At 40.3% G+C, this 6,713-nt stretch overlaps 1 long non-coding RNA gene across 1 annotated transcript; it reads left to right on the forward strand.

Annotated features, from left to right (window-relative positions):
- The first annotated feature begins 914 nt into the window (after positions 1-914).
- On the forward strand, positions 915-5,716 carry LOC115264405 (uncharacterized). The gene is made up of 3 exons (XR_003896172.2): positions 915-1,557; positions 2,013-2,362; positions 5,142-5,716. It is a non-coding gene; the product is annotated as an uncharacterized LOC115264405 (long non-coding RNA).
- Positions 5,717-6,713: the final 997 nt, after the last annotated feature.

Raw genomic sequence — 6,713 nt, forward strand, 5'->3', positions numbered from 1 at the left:
AGCGCTAGTTGGGAAGCAATAGCTAGATCCCTACACCGGATGAGGGTTCCCGAGTATCTCTGCAGAATACTGAAGAGCTACTTTCAGAACCGGACGTTGGTCTACGAAACGCGTGAGGGACAGAAGAGTGTAGGCATAACAGCGGGTGTTCCTCAAGGCTCTATCCTGGGCCCGATGCTGTGGAACGCGATGTACGACGAATTGCTGCAGTTAAGCTTACCAAGAGGAGTGCAGATTGTTGGGTTCGCGGATGACGTCGTGCTCATAGTAATCGGTGAGTCGCTGAACGAAGTGGAAGTACGGGCACAGACGAATTTATACAGACGTAAGAGTGCGGTACAAACCACCTAAAATTTTCGGTACCATGTTTTCTTCTTCTTTCTTATTCAAAAGTTCACGAGGGGACCAGTGATTACCATTTTAGGGGAGATTTTTTGGCATCGGTTTACCCCTCTCGTAAAATTTTGACAGTTTCTACTCATCTTTCGCCCTATTTCGCCGCGCCAAAACTTGTTTTGTTTATGTTTTTTTTACGATGCGTGGTCTCGTGTAAACATCATCCCGCTAGAAAGAAACGCTTTTTTCATTAGGTACCTACTCCGTTAAAAAAACTAAATTCCATCGATAAATTATTAAGTAAATGGCACAGCGAGTAGTCAGTGTGGTGCGGCGATGCGATTTATTATGTTTCCAGTTCAAAACCGAATTAGCGACATTTTTTCCATGACTTCCGCTGCTTTTGTCTTGCGTTGGACACAATGTCGGAAGTGGGGCGCTGTATAGTGCACCAGATGTACAATACAGCGCCCCACTTCCGACATTATGTTTAACGCAGGGCAAAGGCAGCGGAAGTCAAAGAAAAAATGTCGCTAATTCGGTTTTGAACTGGAAACATAATACGCCGGGCAAGCATCATCGCGAGCAGAACTGTTGTTTATTGGCGGGGCAATTCACCGAGTAGCGCAGCAGCAAAAATGACACCGGCGGCTGCTAGACCAAACTACCGGATCTCAGTGTCGACGTTCTTCGTCAAGTCGCGCCCGAGCGACGAGTGTTGCCGCTGATTCCGATTTGGAATTTACGCGAGGCCGCAGCGTTTGTGTGCAGATAAAGTATGAATACGGTGTGCAGATAAAGTATGAATACCTGTGCTAATATGGACATTGTGCTAGGAAACAGGAAGATTATTGTTCAGGAGAATTCGGGGAATCCGCTGTGGCAGCAGTCACGTTCATCGGAGGAGAACAAGTAGGATACGCTATTAAGGGTCGGCGATCAGATGTTTAGGCCGCTGTGTCATCTGAATCGGGATTGGCTGATATTCTGGAGCATGTAACCGGTGAACGTTCTGATAAGCAGAAATTTGGCGAAGTTGTATAATAATGGACTGACTTTCGGCGGAATAAGGTGTGTCATTCCCAATAATGAAAATGCATTGCTATTGTCCGAAAGTAATAGTGAAGGGAAAACCATCAGGGCACCGGATCCGGACCGGATGCAACTGAAACTGAATAAGAAAGCTGATTAAAATGACATCTATTTGTCACTACTCAATAAGTAAGTAGCTATGATTTTATTTTAACCCAAATCTACACCCAGTTTCTTTCTTATTTTTATCAGTAACCGGTGTAGACCCTAGTAGGTACATGTCCCATATCGTGGGTAGATGGTGCGTTACGGTTGGGCAATAATATTTCATCCATCCATAGAACTGGCTATCGGCTCTATCCATCAGCTAAACGATTTCATCCCACACCATATTATGAGATCACTTTCACATCAATTAGAAAAGTAACACTAATTATGTTCGATCCTTATTGCCAGCATGGTTTGTTTCGAATTGAAATTGATAAAAATGTTTGCCTTCGATTTGAATGGGCCAAATTTGCATCGGATTCCAAGCCAACATACGACCTAATCAAACCGAAATTTTCCCTCGAGTTTCTATTCCTTTATGATCCCTACACATTCATTTATCAATCCAATCATCATTTTCATTTTTTTTTTCATAGATCAACGAAAGAAGCAAGAAAGCATCTTGAGTACAAAACGGCCTCTACGGTGAATGAATACGCCTCGGCCATTTTAGCCTGGAAAAAATAGCATCCAGCTATGCTACGATACTCGCTCTAGTACACACAGCACGTACTGTGATCCCAGGATGAAGAGGTAAAATCATTCCAACTAACGTCAATTGCGAAGAAAAACCTTCAAGAACCGTCGTTTCCACATCCAGCAGTTCTACTTTGTTCTACGACTGCAAAATTTAATGCTCGCTGGTGCAGATATCATTACAAGCAGAAGTCAGTTGTGACGGTCATGACAGCAGTCTTTACCACGTAGATATGTATCAAGCATGCAGGTATGTATCCATTCATGTTTACCTAAACACAGCTAAACACGTCTCAGCTAAACACTAAGCTTGCACCAAGCAGATAATTTCAAATCAAAGTAAGGAAAAATAACGACTTTCTCATTTTATCTCTGACGGCAGGGCCCTGGCCCACTGTGGATTGGTTTATAGAGGGACTCAATAAAATCAACGCCTAAACTTTCAATTCAATATGTAGGTACCTTCATAAGAGGAAAGTCTATTTTAGATTTGCCAACTGTTCAGAATATGGAGCTGTCAATAATATAGCACCATATAAAAGCACGGTAGGGGTAGGCGGGGCATAATGAGCAGCTTAAGCATTTTGCCACAAAATCCAGTAAATTAAGTGCAACCAATGTGACATTTTAACGTTCAATCCTCATTTGAACCTTAACTTACAAAAGCTAATCGTTGAAATTTCGAATAAAGTTATAAATAAACGTTGTAAAATTTTATGTTTAAAAAAACGTAAAATCGCGAGTTGCGTTTTGGAGGTGGGGCATAATGAGCACCGGTGGGGCAGGATGATCAATACCAGTTTTCTACACAATCAAATGCTAATCGACTATTTTTGTCAATGATAACGCATACTGAAAACAATCAATGAGAATTTGAATTTGGATTACGGGGTTTAATTTGTAGGGAACTGTGGGGTTCCAAGACACCTTCTTTTGAGGAATGTTTAAAGGGTAATAATATACAGATACTGAAATTTTCAAGCTAATAAATTGTAAATTACAGACGAAACCTTACTATATGCATCAAAACAGAGAAAACCAAAATTAAAATTCGTTTGTTGAAGATGTTCACCATTTTCATTATTTTTTCACCAGTTGCTCATTTTGTCCCACGCAGCTATCAACTTTTTGAAGCATTTTTTTTCAACAAAATAATTAAACAAATAGTTGAAAAGCGTTACAAATACATTTCATTGGCCTAGGGAATATCAAGAAAATCGATAGATGCCCACTAAGTTGTGATTTCGATTCCCAAAATCTTGTTTTAGGTCACCTGATTGTTATAATACTTTCCCAGTACATGACCATTTTACGCATTTTGATTAATTTTTCAAGGTAAACGATAATTAGGCTACAATCAAGCAATTTGTTTTGTTAATTTAAAGATTTACAGTGAAAATACAAGGAGCTCATTATGCCCCGCCTACCCCTTGAAAAATCTATTAGAGAACTATTATGAAAGAATATCACATAAATGATACGAAGTGATTCGTTTCGTTAAAGATTTTTTTTATTCTTAAATCAATGCTGTCCACGTAGACATTTGATAAACCCCCACACCCCTCTTCATGGACAAGCGTGGAATTTTCTGGAACCCTTCCCCCCTGCAAGTTGTCCACGTGGTATATGGACAGAACTTAACTTAAATCAACCTTTTTTGTGTTCCAGAGATCAATCATATTCGAGAGACGAACCAGCCAAGGGCTGAAAGTCTCTCTAATAAAGACAAATCAATCAATCAATCAATCATATTTAGATAACATCTGATGCTTTAACAATTGCTATCTTTAGCGATGTTGAGATAATTCCATATTCCGAAATACAATTTTCGTCGTTTTTGGAGCACGAGAACCTATTTAAAAATCAATTTAAAAGTTTGTATGGGAGCGATTTGACAAACAGTTGCCCAGCTGTCAAAAAATGATATCATAAAATATCTTTGAAATTGATTTTAGGTATCCAAATGAATCTAATAAAAATCATAGGGGCTCAGAAAAAAAAATGCTCTTTTGTACGAAATTTAAAAATCAATAAATGTTTGATCGGGAGTGTACTTGCTGTTAAAAGCAGTGTCTTGTTTGACGTAATTCATTAACCCGTAGGCTACGGGGCTTACTCAAAAATTTCAAACCGCTGGCAATTGATTTACTTTATGTTGAAATCAATATGCTTAGGACCTTGCTTAGGACAAACAAATCTACACCTAGCGTGCCTCATAACCTTTTACAAGCGCACATAAATTAGACGCAAACATGAAAATGTTTTGGACGCCTTTAAAAAGTTCTACACTAGTTATACACTTCTTAAGGTGGAACATCAAGAAATCCTATAACAATTTAGTATACAAACCTTAGAGGCACAAATCTGACGAACGAAGAATCGAACCAAGCTGCATTTGTTTATCCTGACTTTGCTCACCTGCAAAGGGAAGATTCAAAAATTACGTCCATCGTTTTTCGGCATTTCCAGACCCCCCCTCCCCCCTCTGTCACGCAATTTCCCTATACCCAATACACGTACTGTCACACTTTTCTAGACCCCCCCCCCCTCCCCCAAATGTTGGACGTAATTTTTGAACGTTCCCAAAAAGAGGCAGCTTTTCCAAATCACGCGCATTTGTTTACGGATTTTTAAGATTAGTACTCTTGAAAACGTGAGTAGGGGTTCAAGTGGGCCATTGGGGTAGCCATATTTGTATTCTCTGATGTTTCACCTTAACCTCCTGGCCCAATGTATAATACAATAATACATGGAAATCATTTCAATTCCAATTAATAGGGCCTTGCGAAAAGGAAGAATATGCTATGTTTACCCCTTCTGACCAAGACGTCCACCGGAATAAAACTGTCAACTTGATTCCAACTGTTTGGGTTCCCAGCACAACTAAAATTACAACTAATAATGAAGTAAACCACAAAATTTCATTGAAAAGTATTAATTTTTGCGCCTTTGCCAGCGGCTTGAAATTTTTGAGTAAGCCTACGTGTTAATCAACGTTCCATTAACAATGTTTTTTTCATTCATTTCAGCCATTCCTGACAACCATGGCTGGTATTCATCACGCTTCAAGACCAAATCGGTTACTTGGCAAGCAGGGACTATTGCGCTGTCAATTGATCTCACAATCGTCACGTCTCAAACGGGGTTGAATTTCATCAAAATATGTATATTGTTGAACATTATTTGATACATAAAATTGTGAGGGGAAGGGGTCTAGGAAGGGGTAGTTTCACCAGTAACTTTAAAATATCCGAAAACCCCCAAAAAATAATAAAACGTCTTAATGCACCGTAAGTATGGTCCATCAGCATGGCACGGTCAACAGCAAACTAGTCTATCCGACTCTAAAAATCATGAATTTGCTTCGAAAAATTTGGACGTGACTTCTTTAAGAAGTTGTTCCATAGGTCCAAGACTATTTTGATCTTATTAGGCTCACCCACCACGTCCTCACACATTGCATGGAAATGCAAGAAACATAATTTTGAAACAGTTCACTTCTTGACTTCCAGTGTAATACCCTTTGGGTTCACCAGGTCCACCCGAACTGCATGGTGATGCAAGAAACTTACTTTTGAAACAGTTCACTTCTGGAGCTGTTCCAGAGGTCCCAGAGGATTGATTCTATCTAGGTTCACCAGGTCCACCCGAATTGCATGGTGATGCAAGAAACTTACTTTTGAAACAGTTCACTTCTGGAGCTGTTCCAGAGGATTGGTTCTATCTAGGTTCACCAGGTCCACCCGATTTGCATGGTGATGCAAGAAACCTACTTTTGAAACAGTTCGCTTCTGGTGCTGTTCCACAGGTCCAAGAAGATTCATTTAATCGAGGTTCACCAGGTCCACCCTAATTGCATGGTGATGCAAGAAACTTACTTTTGAAACAGTTCACTTCTGGAGCTGTTCCAGAGGTCCCACAAGGTTTAATTTAATAAGGTTCACCAGGTCCACCCGAATTGCATGGTGATGCAAGAAACCTACTTTTGAAACAGTTCGCTTCTGGTGCTGTTCCACAGGTCCAAGAAGATTCATTTAATCTAGGTTCACCAGGTCCACCCGATTTGCATGGTGATGCAAGAAACTTACTTTCAAAACAGTTATATTCTGAAGCTGTTCCAGCAGTCCCAGAAGATTGATTCTATCTAGGTTCACCAGGTCCACCCTAATTGCATGGTGATGCAAGAAACTTACTTTTGAAACAGTTCACTTCTGGAGCTGTTCCAGAGGTCCCACAAGGTTTAATTTAATAAGGTTCGCCAGGTCCACCCGAATTGCATGGTGATGCAAGAAACCTACTTTTGAAACAGTTCGCTTCTGGTGCTGTTCCACAGGTCCAAGAAGATTCATTTAATCGAGGTTCACCAGGTCCACCCTAATTGCATGGTGATGCAAGAAACTTACTTTTGAAACAGTTCACTTCTGGAGCTGTTCCAGAGGTCCCACAAGGTTTAATTTAATAAGGTTCACCAGGTCCACCCGAATTGCATGGTGATGCAAGAAACCTACTTTTGAAACAGTTCGCTTCTGGTGCTGTTCCACAGGTCCAAGAAGATTCATTTAATCTAGGTTCACCAGGTCCACCCGATTTGCATGGTGATG

This window comes from Aedes albopictus, chromosome 1 (genome assembly GCF_035046485.1).
Source record: "Aedes albopictus strain Foshan chromosome 1, AalbF5, whole genome shotgun sequence".
In the NCBI taxonomy this organism is placed as follows: Eukaryota; Metazoa; Arthropoda; class Insecta; order Diptera; family Culicidae; genus Aedes; species Aedes albopictus.